The sequence below is a fragment of the Athene noctua genome, chromosome 17 (assembly GCF_965140245.1).
Source record: "Athene noctua chromosome 17, bAthNoc1.hap1.1, whole genome shotgun sequence".
NCBI classification, from domain to species: Eukaryota; Metazoa; Chordata; class Aves; order Strigiformes; family Strigidae; genus Athene; species Athene noctua.
Window position 1 is genome coordinate 6,841,768 of NC_134053.1, and position 20,775 is coordinate 6,862,542.

A 20,775-nucleotide genomic window follows, 5' to 3' on the forward strand; every position below is an offset into this window, starting at 1 on the left:
CTTAAGGCCAGAAGGGCCTTTACATCACTAACTTTTATTTTATGTATGTTCCACCTGGTTATCCCTAGAGGTGATGCCAAGGACTTCACACAATCAAATGTATGGAAATTACTACCCATTTCACCCCTTCTTGACATTTTTTTGATTGATGCAGAAAAAAACAAGGACACAAATACACAAGGGTTTGAACTTCTAGCAAAGCACTTCTAAAATGTTGCCTGCTCTTATCTGAGAAGCCATAGCTGGGTGTGTTCATTTCTCATTCACTGCAATACAAAGCACGTTTATTTGCATAAAACTATTACAGAGCCTATCTGCTCTCCATTGTTTTGTCTCTGGAGGACCACCTTTTATTCTCATTAGCGAAGTGATGCCATTAGGAATTATTTAATCTCAGAGATTAATCTTGAAAACTTTGTTTTGAGGGCATTCGTCTTGATATACGGTTGAAAAGGCAGTGGGCTGTCTTGGAAGGAGAAACAAACTCTCGTGTAGTTTTATCAAACGTGACAAGTAAGCATCTCTGAATTCTTTACTTCATTACAATTTCAGATGCGAATAAAGATAGAAATCTAAAATGTATAATCCTTAGGCTTTTGCTCCCTCTCACAACCAGGGGAGAGAATTAATTTAAGACCAATTAGGATTGTTGTATAATAAAAAGATTTAAATCAATAATAAAAGGAAATTCATTGTGAAAGGGTTGAATGAGAGCATCATTTCTGTAACACTACTAGCAATTAGAATTTGGATACCTTTTCACCCAAAATTCTCAAAGCATCTCACCAAGTATTATTTTGACCCTTATGTTACAGATGAGGCAATTAAGGTACAGAGTAAAAGCCTCAGAAGCTTCTTTAAAGTTCTGCACTGACATTTTTCTCAGAAAAAAAAAAAAATAATCACAATTTTTTCCCATGTTTTAAATGAAAAGCTGAAATCAAAACCCTTTGCATTAGAGGGGTGTAGACAAAATGGCCCAAAAGTAGAATGTAACAGAATGAAAATGGAAATTACAAAATACTGTAAATATTTTAAGACCTAAACTAAAGGTCTACCCCCAGCTCAGCTTTGTACTAGAAAATTTCGTATATACATAGACATAAACTGACTCACTGCTACTTCCTCCGTGACTTGACTTCCATTTCCATTTACTTAGATGTCTGTGGATACAATTACCAGAGCATCTTATGGCTAATTGATAACTGATTTTGAAACAAGTCTTTACAAGGTTATTCAAAATCTACCAAGTCACAGACACACAGTGATAGGGTATCTACAAAAGCAATTCAACACTATCCATGCATTAGAGAGTTGAGCCAGGGAGCCCTGAGCTTTCATGGCATTTAAGGAATTTTGTAACCTTTAATATAACGAGACCTTTTTTTTTTTTTTTTTTTTTTAACCTGGTAGGGAAGGTTCACTTTTCTGGAATTTAGACCTGTAATACTTTCAGGTTTTTCTTTCCTAGATAGATTCCTCTGCAGAATTCTTAAGGCATACTTATCTGAGCTCACACAATCTTTTCAACTCTACAATACAATGTTGTCAGGGAACATTGCTTTTCCTCAACAGCTTCACAACCAGCAGTGACAGCAAAGATGTCACATATGCTTTGCATAACATGAAATATTTTTTTTCCTCTTCATTTAAGAACTTAGTACAGGCCCGAGACATCAACTTTATTTCATTTCACTTACTCTCTCAAACAGAACTGATAACAAAGCTGTTTCTCCATGACAAAAAAGCAAGAGTTTTATACTTCAGCAGGACATTTTTCTAGCCCCTCTATTGCAACTATGAACATTTACTATTTCAAGTCACTATTTTGACTTCATACCCACCTTTGTGAGCATGCTTTTAAAAGGCTATGGCTTGGTTGTAACTGCATCTGTAACAAGTCCTGGTAAAGAGAGGGAAAGGGGAAAAGGGTTGACATAAAAATGACACCTGCTAAAAAGTTCTGCACCAATACCCACCTCTGACTCCCTCCCTAATCCTTTCTGACTTGCCATCTGCTAACCCTTCAAATAATTTTAAACGAAACAGGCACTAGAAAGCAAGGTTCATCACTTGCAAGGTTCATCACTTGCATTGGAGTGGTGCTTGGAAACCTCCTCAGGAATCAAAAACTATAAAATTGATGCTGTATGTATTAAAGAAATATAACTTAGATGTTACCAGAGAGAAGGTAGAGGATGGAAAACAGATGCACATTTTACAGCTGGAAAACAATCACTAAAAGATTAAATTGCTTGCCCAAGATCAGTGCTTGAGACTGGTAAAACTTAAAACTGAACTATTTTGATTCCTAGGCTAGCAATTAAGCACCTAAAACAGCTGTTCTTTCACTATTTTTGGAGAACTCTTCCTAATATATATTTTATTTAGCACCTGTAAAGTAGACTAATGGCATGGTACATATGTGGAATGAATAAATACAGCTCCATTCCAAGGTGCCAGAGATGATGGCTTAGAACTTCTGCAAATTTAATAATGAAGTGTCAGAATCAGAGTCAGTTAGAAAATAACTCTTTGAAGTTTAATGTAATAACAACAGGCAAGCTCTGCTCTTCTCCCCAAGCAATTATCCAGGCATCTTGGGATATCAGGGACCACTTAGTAGGAAGACAGCTACTGAAATTATAACAGAGCTGTATTTATATGATCAAAGATGTTTCACTGGCAATAGCTTTAGTGGTAAATATATGGAAGGGTTCACATTTTCTTATAGGAAGATGGATGTTATATCATCTCACAACAACTCTTCCAGCTCAGAGTGATTTGGATAAAACTGAAGTTGCATCCTTTTGCATCCTTTTAAATCTAGAGCTAAAGTGGAAATTCATTTTATCACCTTATTTAAATGTGTCTCGGGGTAATCATTATCATTGCATCTGAGCATCTTATACATACTAACATGTGTCTGGAGCATCTAAAAGGACAAAATAAAGATTGCACAGCTCATACTGTGGAAGGGACAAAAGACAACCTAAATATTCTCTCACTGTGAGATTGAGCTAGATTTTAGTTATTTAATCCCCATACTCCCCCTAATCCAGTTACTTTTGAGGCAATTAGTATTTCATAAGAGCCAACCATTTGGTCCCCTTCCCACCACCATGATTTTTCCATGGGGTAAAGTCACACTATCACAAGATGTCACATACTAAATAGTTATCAGTTATAGTAGTACAGATCCAACTCGAACTCATGAACTTCATCTTATTGTCAATAAACTGAGCTATCTCATTTAACAAAGTCTTTAGCTCATACATTTCTACAGGATTTGGGGATGACAGAGTATTGCTTGAATTGAATTGACAATTGAACCAACATCTAATTACAAAGCACTATATCAAAACCGTCAAGTAAATTGTTCTTACAAATCACCGAGTTACTTATGGTCTTCTAAAGAGCAAACTCTACTGCCAAAACACATTCCTTGCAGCAAACCAACAGTAGCTGTGACAGATTAAATCACAGGGAACAGAAGATACAATCCTGAGAGCAGACAAGGGGGGCAGAGGCAGCCACAGACCAACTGCTAGCACTGGCTGGGTTAGTGTGAACTGCAGATCGTGTGACAAGGAGAAGCTGTGTAACCATCCCTCCTGTTACCCCACCCCGCCTTTGTACCCCTCTGGAGTACAAAGACTGAGATTACTCTTTGTTAACCTAAATACTTGAAAAGAGGAATACCATACCATTACTCGTCTGAAATTTACTATATAACTTATTCAAGCAATCAAGAAAATGCAGGTGGTGTGCTGCATTTGTAGAATTATTGGTTTTCACAAGGCTACATTGCTGAAGTCACACTTCCCACCAGCTTTTCTTTCTTAACCAGTACACATTGTTCAACAGCTTATTATGACTATTATTATAATGGAGGTAATGTCAACTGTGACCTTACTATTAAATTAAAAGGATGTTCCAGTTATAATTAAATTAAATTAACAAATAATAGAAATAACCTTGTTTGCTATAACAAATTTCAATCATATAAACCAGTTTAGAGTTAATGGATAATTCTAAAACCCGTTTATTGCAACATTACAAGGAAATGATTGAAAAAGTCACCGATGTGGTTCAGACTCCCTTCTTCCAGGAATAAGACATGCGATGTTCTAAAGTCATTCCCTGCAGATCTTTGTTTCCAAGATAGCCTGAAGCCTAGAAGCTCTTCTGAAGAGCTCACAATCAACTATTTACATTCATGCCTCTGAAGAATTCTTTATGGTATGAAGTCAAATTGAATACTTTAGTTCAGACCTGAAATAGCTTGAGACTTCAGGTCTGTCTTCAGAAAGAAGGATCTGGAGATCCTCCGAAAACGTGAATGTTATGCTGGTCAAAATTCAACTGTTTTCAAACTGTATATCAACAATGATTTTTTGTGTCAGGCATTTACATCAGAACACACAACTATTTAAGAAATGTATCATTAAGTTAGGGATCTAGTATTTATGCTACACTGGTTTCAGCGGTCAAGTACAAGAGCCAGGGTTAACAATGAGTTTTCTAACCTGCATCTTATAGTTGTAGAAGGAAGTTCTAGGGCATTGCTACTTGTCTTGAGAAATCTCACAAACTCACTTAGCACAGAACGTGTTGCAGCTTCCCTCAGTAAAGTAGAACAGTTGATGTGTTACAGACAAGTCCTAGACACAGGCTCTTAATAACCATTGTGATCCTAGGCTCACTAGCAGATGAACAAGTAATTTCTGCTCAGCTCACTGTTCAGTTTTAGAGATTCTAGGTTCCCAGATTATCAGAGAAAATATAATTTGAGAATGTAAAACCAAAGATTTTTGGAGCATTTATGAAAAGCATGCTTTGGTTTTCATTGAAGGTCTAAGGATTATTCCCTCTCACTAATTTATTGCAACACCAATCAAAATTTTTTATTAATACACATCTTAAAACTCCTTATCTAGTACATCAGTCATTCAGGAAATCATTTATTCCAGAACATAACTAAAATGTAAACAATTTATTCAAAATGCCTTTTTGCTTGCAAACAATTCATGACAACATTAAGGTTCATCTATCAATTAAAAACTTGACTCAGATAACTTCTATGTCAAAATAAATGTACAAGCTACTACAAAATCACTCAAAATGCAAAATTCAGAGTTTTATCATCTGTGTGTTGATAGACACTTCATTTCCCTGAATATACATCCCTGACTGGTGATATATAACCAGATAAGCCCATGTTATTTGTCAGTTATCTCCTACATTCAATACCAAATACATAATACATAATTAATTTTTTAATTATAGTGAACTATAATCAGTGTCTTTTCTTTGTAGCTGAGATTAACTGTTAACCATCTTTTTCTTTGTGCCTGCTAAAATCAACAAAAACTTGGTTTGAGTAAGAACAGAGAAGCATTAAACAAACATTGCATTACTGAAAGAGAAACAACAATAATAATGAACACAGAGTATCTTATTAATAGATAACTACACTAGATGGAACATGAGATAGAACTTACACCCAGAGACTATAATTACAGAAATACTGCTGGCACATTCAAATTCTATAAACTGCCGGAAAGGTTACTAACCAAAGATTCAATATATAGAAGAAAATCCATTCCAGAACACTGTATCTCTCTCCTATCATATTACTGTATCTAATCTGGGATTCTGGAGGAGATTAGAGTTTTCAGAGCTGTCTTCTGGGGTGGCTAAATGCAATAAATATCCTTCAGAGCACAACTTGGTATTTCAGTCACAGGATTTACTGTAGTTGACTTTGCTGCCAAGGTATATTTGTCAGGCATTTATTTTTTCTCTGCCCATCACCATTAAAGATTGTGAGTGGTTAAATAGAACAAAGGAAAAACAGCCAGAAAATTTGTATGATTTAATTAAAGAAAGAAATCAAAGGGATTATAGCCAACAAAGGAAGCTTAAATGAAAAATTTACTACCTCTGGAAGTAACTCCCTGTGTAAGGTAATAAAATACCTGGCACTTGGGGTTCATTGTGAAATGAATCATACATCTCCTGCTGCATGCTGTTCACTACACAACTCTTCCCCAAGCCTCTGAATAAAATCTCCACTTCCAACAGATGCAGTTGGATCTTATTTTAGACTGAATAATATTTCTTCAATATTTATCTCATCTTTCTACTGATACATGAGACCTGTCTAGACTCTGTCTGCCAGACCAAAATTCTGGCTTCAGTTTCCTCTTGTTTTCCTAAGTCACTGATGACAGAAAACCCCCTGAATTTCCGTGTTCTCTGAGATGGAGGTAGGCTGGGCTACTCTTGCTAATCCTCACCCAGGAACCATTCATCATTTCATGATACTCATAGTTCTTAATTGGCTTTGATGAAAGAGAAAAGCAAGTATCAATGTTATTTTACTCAAATTGGGCTGCAGAAGCAAAATTAAAAGGTTTTAAAAGAATCATGTTATACACATTGAGAAATTGCATTTTTTCAATTTATTTTGGTTGGGATGGAGCCCAAGGTTTGGGCAGACAGACATTTAGAGCCTTGTTACAACTGACATAGTAAAAGGCAATATCAGAGTAAAAGGCAACCCTCGTTCAAGAGCACAGGTAATTCAGACTTTAAAAAACACTTTACACAGACCTGATAACAGCAAACTGCAGTTTTCACACTGATTTATGTAAGAGACAGAACAGGACCCAGGAAAGAAAAAGGGTGGTCTGGAGACTAGTGTGCTAGGCTGGGATATATAAGCAGCTGATTAATTTCCTCTGTACACTACAAGTTTAAGTGAGCATGAGCCAGTCTTCTTGGCTTTCCGTGATCTCTCTGTAATGGGTCACACCGTCTATCTTTCAGTGATTTTCTAAGGAAAGATATTAGAAAGATTGTGGGGTGCTTTTGCTTTTTTATGGGAATGTATATAGATAGAAAAGCATAGTCATATTTCAGTGTATTAGACATGTAGTTTCATTGCTAGCTCACTCTACAACTTCAATCAATTGACCTATGAATGCCTGGTCTTATTCATGTATAAAACAGAGAAGCCACTTATCTTCTCAAGTTTCATCCAATCTGAAAAATTTCTGAAAGTTTCTACCATGCCTCCTTCAGAATTAACGTCATGTCTTTCTCTGCAATGTCAACCAACAACCACCACTCCCACCACACACAGATAACGCCACTTCTTTTAATCAGGCAGTGCACTGTGTACTAACTCAACTTTTGTATGATTTAACTTCATTGTCTGTGCCCAGGCTCTGCATCTTTAAGCACTCATCTTTCTGAACAAGCTAAACCAGGAAAAAAGAAAAACAGAACAAATCAATCACTTTTCTCTACATATTTGTTCAGAAGGGAATTTTAGTTATTTTAAACAATTTAGAGAATGGATGAAATCCTGAGCTCATCATTAACAGCAAGACCTTCACTGCACTTATGAATACTGTGATTTCAGTTGCCACATTCCTGGCAATCCTGTGTCATGGTGTGAACATGAGAGTCTAAGAGGGTCACAGCTCTTCCCTTCGCCATTAACACTGCCTGTATCTCACTTCCAAAAATATTCCTCCGCAGCTCTATTAGGCCTCTCTCTGTATGTAAATCACATCTAAATTTATCTAATCTATATTGTATATTACTTTAGACATCATTCCTGGAAAAAAAAAAAAAAAAATCCCCTGAGGCCAATAGAAGTGCTTAGCATGGGCTTCCTATGGGTTGGTTTTATGTGGAATCAACATGATTTTTTTCATTGACATCAAATGGGAATCTGATCAATACCACTCATGTTTTTTTTTCTTAAAGTTTCACATTTTATTAATAAATGCATGTCCAATGAGATCTACATTCTTATAAGTCAAAAAATGAGAGAAGCAATTGGTGGCAACTGAAGAGTTAAAATGCCTCTATGAAAGTTCACAGATAAAGCCAAAGAGAGAACCAAACGTTGGTGACAAGCAACCAAAATAACAAATAGAAATAACTGAGAAAATCATGCTATATTTCAGTTACTGCTGCCAAATGTCATTTGCACATAAAATTGAAACAGAATGCCTGTAAAAATCTGTATTTGCTTGCCAAGTGCTTAACAAATCTTTGATGAAAATTAAGCTTAGATTGCATTTCTTATATTAGAGAAAGTGATTTTTAACCTAGTTAACCTTGTTTCTTCTCAAAGTTCTTTCTACATTATGAAAGGATCCCTGTATGTCCCTGTTTCCCACTGAGCAATATTGCATTTGTTTCTTAATTCTGTTATTCCATTTTAAAATCTTTTTTTTTTTCTCATTATTCCTCTGCAGGAGTATACAATGAACATATATGACATCTGCTTTAGGCAAGCAAAGCTCCTAGTAAGTGTTAATAAGAAAAACAGTAGGAACAATTGGTTAAGTGTGCAGATGGATGGCCCCAAAATCACCTGAACGGAACTTTCTCTATTAATTACAAGTTCATTTAAAGGTGGAAAAGCCATTTCCAGCATTCCCAGTGCTGGTGCGTTGGTTTTCAAAGGTACCATGCTTCCAAAGTAAATGGATGCTTTAGAAAATTTGAGTCTTTACACGGGCAGAATGGTTTACACCACTCTCCTTAGACAAAGACAGAACTAATCACAGTGAAAGTACCCAGCCTTTTCCAAAATGCACTGATTCAAATCAAACAATGAAAAAAAGTTCATATTTACTCTACTGAAAACCAAGTTAGTAATAAACACCAGAAAATGGATTTTATTCTGCACAGAAAAACTACCCTTATAACTCTCCTCCATGCCTGTTAAGTTTTGTTTAGGTTTTGAGGTTTTAGTTGGTTTCCAAAATATATATGCACTGTGGTTTCTGATCTCAAATATCTTTTTATGACTTCTGTTACCAAAAACCATACAAGTAGCAAAGCTTCCCAGGAGCAAGGGTTACCTGATAGCCAACCTTACAGCCTACCTTTTTATACCAGCCACACATGGGTTTCTGGCCATAGCTGGTGATGTTGATCCATCACAGTGCCTTCTGCTGTTTGTAAATACAGATATTTTAACACATAAATTAAGTGAAAACAGAGAAGAAATCTACTTGGATTAGACGTATCATATTGCATTGGTTATACACTCTTTATCCAACAGACTGAAAAGGGGCTAGGGCTACAAATCCTAATAGATCCACATGGATCATCTTATTCCTAATGACTGCTTTTCTCTTCTTGTTAATGAAGAAACTTGTGGTTACCACTGGAGCTAACCTTAATTAGCTGTGGATGAAATGCAATGTAAATCTCAAAATCAAATGGTTGCTGGTGGAGAACAGCTTCTTTCCTTCCATTCTTGCCATGTTTTCCAATGGTGAGATCTCAGATTTACCCAGCAAAGCAACTTACTGCTGTTGTTTTTACTGGTTCCTCTAGTTTTATGATGGGATGTTAATGTGCTGGGTCATTTAGGGCTGTTACCTGAACTACTTCAGACAGCATCATTCCTGCTGGCATAAACATCAGGTCTTTCTTATCCAACAATCTGAACAAAGTGTCTCTGGAGGAGGGAACAGCATCCCTGCCAGCAGGAAGACAATCAAGAGAAGGGGTTATGTTCATCATTCCTTGCAGATCTTCTCTTTCCACTTTCCCATTGCTGGCAGGGATTTGGAGTTTCAATCTGTAAGGAAAATAAAAAAGGAATTTCCTCCTGCTCCATCCTGTAAAGGTGTGTGGAGCAATGGATCTCAAAACTTCTTGGGCTACTTGGTACACAAAGATACTTTGAATTACTGACATCATAAATTAATACCACAAAGGCTGCTTTGTTTCTTCCTTTCCAAATGCCTCTCTGCCTCCCTTTGAAAATGTTAACTTTAATCTTCAGAAAGAAATCCTTCATTTCTAACTAATATGCACTGAAGACATCTTAAACTCAATTTGAGTGATGTCAGGTCACTTATTTTGTAGACATCCATGAATCAATGAGTTATGAGAGAAAAAAAAAAAAATCTTTAGCTTACGTTGCAATAGGTCAGACTAGATAGTTGTAAATGTTCTTTCTGGCTTGTTACACCATTTCTGTAAGACATTACTTTCTGGAAAAAAAAAAACAAGCAGGAATATTTTAAATGGGCATCTGAAGTAAAGCTTCAATACCCGTATGAAGATTTTAAACAACAGCTTTGTTTTCTGAAGTGCAGCAAAACTAACAGCTGCAGATAACCTATTAAAACACTCCATTTCAATATACACTTCAGTAAAAAATTGGAGCAGTAATTTCTACAGCGTCTTACATATATTACTAAATTTGAAGCCTAAAAATTTATTGGTTGGCTAATGAAGATTGCTGTACAGATACAAACACAAAAGCAGAACTAGCACTCCAGTCTGAAATGCACAGCTCATTTAATCTTCATTTCTGTAAATTGTGTGCCAGCCCTAGGACATGACAACCCATGATGTCTGTGGTGTGTATGTGAACATCCAGTCCGTGACCAAAGGAATATAAGTGATCCAGTTTATTCCCCATTGTCAATCTCTGATGAACATAAAAATGAGGAAGGAGGTAAATTAGCTGCCTGGCTATTTCTAATTTAAAATTAGATACTGCCTAAGGGTGTAAAAAGGTTTGATTACAGCATTTGATTCATTTACAGCAACATGGTTCCAGACGTTGATGTGCATTTTATAGTTGTTTTGGAATCCTGGTACTTTACAACTTTCTGCTACAAAAGTTTCCCAATTAAAACAGAAAAAATATAGTTCAGTATGTAACGCTTCTTAAATGAATGTACAATTTAAATGTTATTGTTTCTTCCAAAATGGGTCTCTCTGGAATATACAACAGTTGTGATTTTTCAGGGGAGTGAGAAGAATATACATAATACGGCAGTTGTAGCTAACAAACGATACGACTCTGTCAGTTTTACATACACAAACCAGGAAGGTTGCAGCAGAATTACGGGCAGTATTTTTAAAAGAATACTCACAGTTAGAAGCCTCATCTGATGTTACATATTCCTGCTAGTAAATAGCTCTGGAACTCCTTATCACAACTTGCATGGTTTGCATGTTAATGTTGTAATCACCAGAAATGCAAAGTCTATTTCAGCAAACAGAGAATTTGGGACTCAGAGAATTTGGGACAGGCACAGAACTGTAACGCCGGAGGAAAACACTTTTTTAGACGGGGAGCAGTGCTGTCTCCCAACAGTGCCAAAACATCAGCTCCCATTGAAATCGGTAAGGGCTGACAGCAGTCAGCTTCTGGACCGTGTCCAGGAAGAAGTGTTGTTCCCAGTGAGCAAGGAGATTTTGTCAGTACAGCACCTGGTAGTTCAGAGTGTTTTTCTGTTCAGTAAGAATTTCAGCAGCCTGTGTGTATGCGTGAATGCACATGCACCTACACACAGCCTCTAGTGAAGGAAGGACGTCACGTAAATCATAGATCCAGCCTTGGCTGTAATTGAACTGGCACAACTGCACCAACCTCTCTGACTAATAGCACTGATGTTCATAAAAGCCAAGCCAATAAGGCACAGTTACTACCCTATCCCTCGTTTAAATTCTTTGTAAAGGCACTTCCCTGTGACACTGTGCAGCAAACAGATCAGCGGTGTTCATATTCTTAATGGGGCCGTTAGGAATTCCAAATGCCTCAAATAAATAGCTAATTGCCAAAGCCCTCATCTTCTTCCTGCAGTTTTTAGAGCCTTGCCAGCTGATTTACCTATGCTCAGTGGGTTTCATTTTGTGAATCAATCAGACTCTGGGTATTGTACAGACAAAAACACAAATTCAGGTCTCAAAAACTAGAAATGAATGGACAAGAGATGTTACAAATTTCTTTACAGAAGGAAACCAAGGAAGGAAGAGCAAGGCAGAGGCAGCAATAACATTGTGAACCCTTCTCTAGAGATAAACTACAAAATTACAAAAACTTTTTAGTTTGTTTAGGATTTTTCCATATACAAAAAACCCCCTTTTTCCTTCCCATGGTTCTCCCATTCCACGTTGTTCCCGATGCCATCTTAACTGCTAAGGAGAGAGAATGGATTGTGGAACTGTGTTCTGCTTTGCGAAGTATAACACAAGCTTAGATACCCAGCAAAAGCACCAGGTGCATGTAAAAACAGAACTCAAGAGAAAAATAAAGACAAATAAGAGGCTTTTGCATTACAAACACTGGAACAGAGGTATCCTTGTAATAATTTCAGATGTTGAAAATTACAACAGAGGTGCTATGTTAACTGTAGCTTATATTTGCCCAGCTCATTATTACAACTCTATCCAAAAAAACCCAGAACTTCCTTGCAAGATTTTGTTGAAAGTTAATATAGAAATAAAGTAACCCCCAGCCAATGCAACACTATAGTGTACAGAAAGAACTAAGCATAAAGATTTATCTTTTTAATAGCCAAAGCCATCAAAAATGGACTATAAACATCTCAGTATAATTTCTGTATTTTATGACTGGAGTTCCACGGATGTTCTTGTTGTGCTTTGTGTTATGCTCGCATCTTACCCAGTGCTTCCCAGAAGACAGGCTCAGTTCAGGTGTAACATTGCCCCATAAAGTTAATGCAGTGAGGACTCTTTTTAAAGCCTCCGCAGCTGCTATCATTTAAATCGTCATGGGCAGAGTCCTACTGCAGAATAATCTCAAATGAAATGATTGATATAGAACAAAGACATCTGTTGTTTTGTAGCTTATAAGAACCTCCCACTTCTTCTCCCAGGGAACATTTATCTAACACTTCTATATGCATGAACTATGGGAATCAGTAGGAATCTTTTCAATGACACCATTGGGGTTTGAATTAATCCTCCTTATTTACAATTAAATTTAGCTTGTCAAATCCCTGCAGTAGTATTTCACATAATATGCAAACTCAGTGTGTAGTGTTAGAAGATTAAGTTCCTATTAGGCTATGGAAACACTGAAGATGTAAATATTGGGCCTAATTTAACAAAGCACTTAAGTGCATGCTTAATGTTAAGCATCCGAGTAACCCCATTACAGCTGGATTTCAAATTAAGCACGTTTTAAAATATTTTGCTGGAAGCACTACTCCAATCAGTGTCCTGGAACCAGCTAAGACAGATGAACTATTTCTTTATCATAAAAAGATCGGAAAGACAAAGGAAAAAAATGTTATAATTGGATTTAGAGTAGAAGAGAGATATACTGTCAGGGTAGAAAACATTATTTGCTTTCACTGTTACATTTCCTTTGAGATACAGCTGTCATCCCAAGTATTTTTATATCTTGCAGCCTTTATTCCTGCTTTTATTTTATTCTCTTTTTTTGGAATAATCACATCCCCTGGCTTCTTATATGTTCTCCTTTATATATTCCCCCCACATTCTTTGCCTATTATTCTACTCAGCTCTTCCAGAGAACAAGGTGAAAAAAAGGCAGTGTAAAATCTGCACTGTGCCAAGCCCTGAGCTCCTACGCTTTGTGATATAAATTTTGTTTGTTGAATGCCTCAGGTTCATTAGATTTGCCTTCCTTTATTGATTCCGGATGTCTGACAGTTACAGATTATAGAAGATGGCCTATGTAGGAGCCTCTTGAGCATACATCCCTACTCTGTCATGCGAATTGCTGTGGCTGCTTGATTTTTCTCTCATTTGCACTTTCTGCATGTTCTGTGGATGTTTCTTAAACACAGGCTTCAGCCTAGGATTAAAGGATAATATTCTTTTCTAATAGGTCCCATTTCCCTAAAATCTAAACAATAACCTTCACCGAGAAAACATCAACTGCCTCCTGAGTTTGAGGAACTGAAGATGCATATCAGTGACCTATTCCTGTTAGTAGCAGAACTGTGAGGCAAAGCAAGCATCCTACGCTCTGCAACCCAAGGGTAATGCCAGGGTGCAAGACTGTCTTCTTCCTAGCGTGTTTTATGAGGATACTGGAAAAGAATGGGTATCTCTGCTGAGGCGTACAGCATTCAGCTGAAATTTTAGTTTCCCACCAGCAAGCAAAAGCAGAGATGTTCAACACAGGGACTGCAAATCATGGTGTGTGCAGGTTGGAATTTCTCACTGGGGAAGGAAGAGTGGAGTGTTCACATCAACCACCTGCAGCTATCTCACTTGGGCACCTGCAACATATTCCCCAGACAGTTAATGGACAGAAGTTGTGGCTCTTGCTTGTGCAAAGCCCCTCAAATGACAACGTTAAATTCCCTGCACCCTTCAGTGCTCCGTTAATTAAATGCTGAATAGAAATAGGAAAGCTGCACGGAAAAGGGATTTTATGTGGCGTTCTTAAGCTATTTGTCAGGGATTGCATGAGAGGGATGAAAATCAAGAAAATAGGCATGTACTGTGTATTTGTAGTAAGTAGAGAAATGAACTGCCATTGTGCCGACAATCACTGTGAGTAAATTTAACTGGGAGCCTCTCTTAACAAAAGTGGAATCTTTCACCAAGCTGGAATACAGCCTGCACCAAGACTCTGACTAAGTTCTCACAAGAAGTGAACACTCCATCAGTATCTCAGCCGTAACGTGATCTCCTGTGCACCTGCAATCCCCTTATCAGACTGTATATTTGCATTTTGTTTAAACATTTAGAACTCAAGGTAGAAGAAAAAGCTTTTAAAACTCTCAACAGCTTGAAAGGTCAATGAAATGAGGCACTGAAAGTTACATCCCTACTCCTTGCAGAAACAGCTTTTCAAGATTCATTTCCAAGACTGTCTGAATACATGGTACCCAGGAAATTCCTGACACCTCCTTTACTTTTAAGTTTTCATTTTACTGGAAAAAGTATGTTGAAAATGATGGAGCTGAGTTCAGATAAAGAACCTGAGTTATAAGCATGAAGGCTTCTATCTTCTTCATGAACAGTATAATGCAAATGGTACACAAAAGGAATGTAAGGATTCTTACATAACTGAATTACTTCAGCCTGTAAACAAGGCAAGCTTATCAAAGTTAGTATAGCAGAGATGCTCAATTCATAAATATTAAATATTAATCAATTCAAATCTTGTTTTTTGTCTTAGAATAATGTGGGTTTTCTAGATCCAGAAATTTCACTCAAAACCCATCCTTGATCAAGCTCACCCTGGCTCTAATGCATATTGGTTCAAAGAGAAAGCTCCTTACACAGCCTGTATGTTTTCTATATTTGTCATAATTGCATGCTAACACTCAAAATCTATCTTAGGGCAGGTTAAATTAAGAGATGATGTATTAACCTCAAACTTTCATTTTATAGGAATCAGACACGTTTACTTAAAATCACCTGTGTTTATGAGGTGAGCCTTACATACATTAATTTTCATTCATTCTTAGTACTCAGGTAATATAAGAGAAATTGCTTAAAAGCAAGTAGCAGGACCCATGATGTATTACATAAAATCTAACATAACAGTAAACTACCAGAGTGGAACTACAAAGGAATCTGGAAATTATTAGTAAGCATGTTGCAATTAAAAGAATCTTTTACTTCATTATGGACTGTAAGAAAAAGTGTTCAAAATTATGAAACAACATTTACAGGTGAAAAAAGGGTTGCACATTTTTCTCTACAGCCAATAGCAGTCTATTTTCCCTGCAGTATTTATTTATTACTGTGACAAAAATATTATTTAAAGCAAGGTGTAGCTGTTAATATCCACTTATTCTAGAACAGTCTGTAGAGTATATTATTGTTGTCCATGTAAAAATCTTTATAAACAAGTTTTTATCAGACTATGGAGAGTCTGGTGAATCTTCCTTTTTAGATGTTCAAGTTCCACATGGGACACTACTGCAGTATTATTATTTTCAGGATTTGATCACATATGCGGTTTAACAAATGAATCTTCTGTCCAAAGACCTCGGCATATTAAGAGATTCAGTCATGATACCAGTTCAAAAAATTTTTAGTCAAGTAAGAAGTACACATGTAAAAACCATGCTTTTATTTTCTCAAAATGCCCTTTACACCAGCACGCTGAAATCACATCCTATACAAGTGCCAAATATATAAGTAGAACCAAAACCTGCATAGCTTCTGTCCTGGCTCAGAAAAAAAGGAATAAAATCCTCTGTAGAGCTGAATCTCATAAGCAGAAGAAAATTCACTCTTCCTCCACTCTTTAACAGTGATTTAATTTGTTTTAGTCCTGTAGATTTTGTCACAGCAACTTTATTAAATCTTTCTGAAATAGACAGGAAATAATCTCATGGTAATAAAACTTCAAAATAAATGATATCATTTAATTAATCAAAGGGTATTCAATAAGGATCTCAAAGATAAGCCCAAACCATATTAGTAGCAGCAGCTAAATTAGACATGTCTTCATTTTTTGTTTACTTTTAAGCTTGGTGACTTGTCTTGGTGGCTAACTTGTAAGATCTGGGATTCAGTTGGCCAAACTTTGAAAGGTTTAATGATCTTTTCTTGTCATCCAGAGACCTATCTGCATGGATTGCTTTCTTCATATTTTTCTACCCTTCCAAATATTACTTGGAAATGATAAACACAGGCTGACTCTATAAAGCAGGTGTCAAAAGTCAGAGATTTCATATTCTATCAGAAAGACCCAAATGTAGTGTCAAATGAAAAATTCCACCAAGAGATAGTATTTTCACTGAAAGTATTCATAAATACCTTATTAAAAAGACCAAGACATCATTGGCTTAGCAACCCTGCAGGTCACATACAGGTCTTTTCTTTTAAAAAATCAGTACACATACAAGATAACCCACATTCAATTTCAAATTGGTGTGGTAGAAAATTCGTGCTTTACATTTCTAGAGGAAATCAGACTTACATTAAGCAGCCTAGCCTATGTGCAAGTACTGTGTGGCAATGCATTAAAATGTACTTAAAGTGAAGTGTTATTCAACGTTTCAAAATTTATGAAGTAACACTTGATTTTTCTTTTTTTTTTTTTTTTTCCTTCCTTCTTCTCTTCATTTCTTCCTATGCAGAGTAAGGAGGCAAATTAGCCTGCTCTGGGGTGTCAATATATTACTTGCTGAATACCACACATTAGGCCATTGATCAAAGTAGGAGGCACGTTGTAGTTGTGCTGAATTTTAGCTATTACAAGTAGTTTTCTCTCAGTTTTAACAGACAGCTTCATCTCTTCATATCATTATACTGGTATAAAGGCCTAAACAAAAGCAAACAAAAGACAAAGACACAAAGTGCAATCAAAACTCAGCAGTTTAAAGCCAGCCGCCTGCCTTGTTTTTCAATGTAATTTATTTTATTGCTTTGCATACTAACACTAAACCACTGCAACGTTCAGCTGAAAGGGTAAATTTGTGATCCGTTCAGCTCTCAGCATTGTCCCTAGTGCACTGCAATTACAGAAACACCTGGTTTGAATAATTTCTCTGCACTCTACTGTAAAAATTCAGTGCTCAACAGACCAAAATTTCACCTCAGTCTGTAATATAAATAATTTATGTATAATGGACTCAGATTTGTAAAGGACTACGGACTTCTCCCCTGTGTCTTCAGTTACCATACTCATCATAGAACAACTTAAAAGGGGAAATGAGATTTGTTAAACTTTTTTCTGACATTACATGCAATAAGCATTTTTTTAAAAGAGATTAATTTGGATCTGGGCCAAACCCCATGTGTTCTGGAGATCAGCCTGCAATGGTATTCTGGGAACATGGTACCTCTCATTCCTGACATAAAGCAAGTGAGATGCATGTCGGCCTGTCGCCTACCATCACTTGATGGGACTAACAATGGTTTTGCAGGTATATCTGAAAATAAATTGGGGTTTATATTTCTGCACTATCCTCTTATTTGTTTGGAGTTCATTTTTCTTATCACTTTTATCTGACACTAGTTTTGTGTCTCTCCTATATGTGATTTTTACTTGCAGAATATTGTCATCAAACTATATTTATACATTAATGTGGGAATACTCACACAGATGCATAGTAAAACAAAGATTTTTAAATGTACCTACAGTAAATCCAACACTGAGTTTACCAAACACTTGCAGATTTGATATTCAGAAAGTAAGTCTGCACACTTACCAGTTATGAAAACTTGCATGATGCTTAGAGCAAGACAGAAGGTGAGCCTTGTCACGTCACCTAACACTGATTGGAACACAAGGTGATTTCTTTCTGTGCAGGATGGGCTAGTTGTCTGTCACTGACAGCATGTTACATAAATGTGCTAATCTGCATATGCAGCTATTTCATCTGTAGCTTTTACCGTGCTTAGGCCTATAAACTTCAGGGTGCTCATAGCTACAAAAAATTACTTTACAGTCACCATGAAGTTCTTCAGCCAGTTAGTAAGTATTTTCACGTTTCTAAGGTGACAAAAAAATATATCATACAGACACCATAACCTAGAAATTGGATCACAGGGTACTGGACCAAGACCAGAAGCTATTAACAGCAGAAATGGAAAAGTTTAGTCATGCTACTTTACCTTCCCCCTCACCATACCTGTAAGAATCTGCTCCATGGTCAAGAAAGCTTCCTCTTAGTTCTTGGCGTGTGTACAAAGATTATATGAGGTAGTACCCAAAAATGGCAGCGGTGCAAATATTACTTGGCTGAGTTTACGAATTTACTTCCTTGGGAGCACCCGCTAATCTGCAAATACTAGCAGCTCTTGGGTCCTATTGAAGGAGAGCAATAACAAGAACAAATCCCACCTTGTATATATGAGAGGAAGGTTTCAAAGACCAAAAATTGCATAATCATGGTAAATCCCTTGTGATTTACATGGGAGCAGAAATATAGCCATCCACAGTGATTATAGTGTTATACTTACACAAATATTTTCCTTTTTTGTAATTTTCATTAAAAAGATAATTTGCCACCTCCTGATGCAGACTTGGTCAGAACAGGGCTTATTGCTGCACTGTGTAAACTAAAAATCAATTGCTAGTATTTTTATGAATATAAAACATTCACTTTACAAGCCTTATTGGGATGCTGCTAGAGGCCAAAGAATCGGTACATTTTTTGTTTCCTTTTTGGATGAGTGCTAAATCTCCTCTGGCTCAGATGCTCTGCATACATATTTTTCCTGGCAACATGTTGCTTTGACTTTTGCAAGAACCAGTGAAATACACCAAAATTATTATTTTCAAAAGGAATACAAACCACAAATATGGCTTGAGGAAATTTATTTCTAAAATGCGGCATAAAAATAACAAAGTCTTCCTAGAATAAAATCCTACCTTAAAAACAAGCATCACAAGCTGCTTCAAAGTGTGATGCAAGAAACACAATAAAAGAGAGTTCTGGAAAATGGTTTTAAAATCTTTCTTATACTTCCCTTTTGGTTGTTAATTAGTTCGTGGCATGAGTCTTTGACCACTAGATCTCCTTTCAAAACAAAAAAATCTCTGCCCAAAAAGTGGGACATTTAAATTAGTGTGAACCAACTCCTGTTAACTGTATCTCTTGGGAGCAAGTTTGGCATGTTTATTATATGGATGCAAAATGATTTCCTATTTTTTGTCTTATGGATTTGCCTCCTATGTGCATGTACTGCAGAAGGAGAAATACGGTCTCTTCTCTTTCATTGTTAGTCATTGCCTTCTACACCATTACTATTAATCTTTTTAATTACCAATTACAGATGGATTTGTTCTGATGATCTAAAGTTGAAAAAAAAAAAAAAAAAAAAATCAGTGTTCTCCAGAATTTTCACATATTTAATTTATTTTTTCTTTACTATATTTAAATTTTTTTTTACTTTTACTAGTATTCCTTAAAGAGCCCCTTTCTTCTCTGAAGCAGTTAGAGAATAAGCCCACAGTTTGCAGTGCCTTATGTAATAGCTCGTATTGAAGAAATACATCTGGGGCCGATTTCTTAACTTGTGATTTCATGGATTAAAAATTACTTTAAGCATTTGGTTTTCTAAAAAATGTGACTGGGGACACAGAGGTAAAAGAAAATTGACATTAGTATGTAAATTGACATTTAGCTTGGGTGGAAGTTAATGAGCTCCATCCTGTCAAAGCCTGAAATTGCCTGTGAGCTTTCCTAGAAGATGCTTCAACAAATGAATATGAACAATTTTCTGACAAAAGAAAAGCTTTTGCAAGCTCAATTAAAACTTATCTTCAGGCTCAGAGCATTGCTAAACATGAGATTGAGATTTACTCCAACTGCTGCTGTGATCAGTGGTATGGAGGACACAAATACATCAACCCTTGTATCTGTAAGCAAACAAGAAGGGTGCTACAACAGATCTTGCAGGAGCCAAGCAAATGAAAGGCCCGACCCGTCTTTGATGTGTGTTCATTCAGAGTAAAACACATTTCCAGTCTCGAAAACGAGCCACAGCATCAATAGACAAAAATGTCACAGACCAGAGTCTCTACTTGAACACGCATGTCCCATTCAGAGGAAGAGAGAGAACTGTGTGTTGCATGTCAAGTATCGGGTTTTCCATTATATTTAGTCTTGGATGACAAAAGTTCTATAGCTATATCTGCTATAAAAATGCTTTCTCATAAATGAATTGACAAGAGATACAATCTTCGTAGTCATATCATTAAGGAGACTGATTGCAGCCCAAGTCCTTCTCAATCTCTTTAGCAACACTTTGAAAGAAAGAACTATGCAATTCTGAAAGTCCCATTATTCAGCATCGAAGTGTGGTAGAAAAGGTCTTGAATGCCCTAGAGAACTCAATGGTCTTGAATGCCCCAGAGGGAAGGCTGTTGATGCTTGAACTTTTGCACCCAAGGTTGCTTCATTCACTATTATTTGAACTCTTCCAAAAGGCTGATCTCATAAATATTGGATTCTCTGCAGTATTAATAAGAGATACTATGATGTGACAGGGCTGTCAGTAGGGGATTGCTAACCGTGCCTT

At 36.6% G+C, this 20,775-nt stretch overlaps 1 long non-coding RNA gene across 3 annotated transcripts in view; it reads right to left on the reverse strand.

The window, feature by feature from the left end:
- The window catches only part of LOC141967514 (uncharacterized), a 118,005-nt gene that overhangs the window by 89,839 nt on the left and 7,391 nt on the right, over positions 1-20,775 (reverse strand). The window contains exon 3 of one of the 3 annotated variants that reach the window (XR_012634708.1): positions 15,918-17,068. The exons of the other annotated variants lie outside the window; for them this stretch is intronic. This is a non-coding gene — a long non-coding RNA (uncharacterized LOC141967514). Of the gene's footprint in view, positions 1-15,917; positions 17,069-20,775 lie in introns of those variants that run through there. 3 annotated transcript variants of the gene reach the window in all.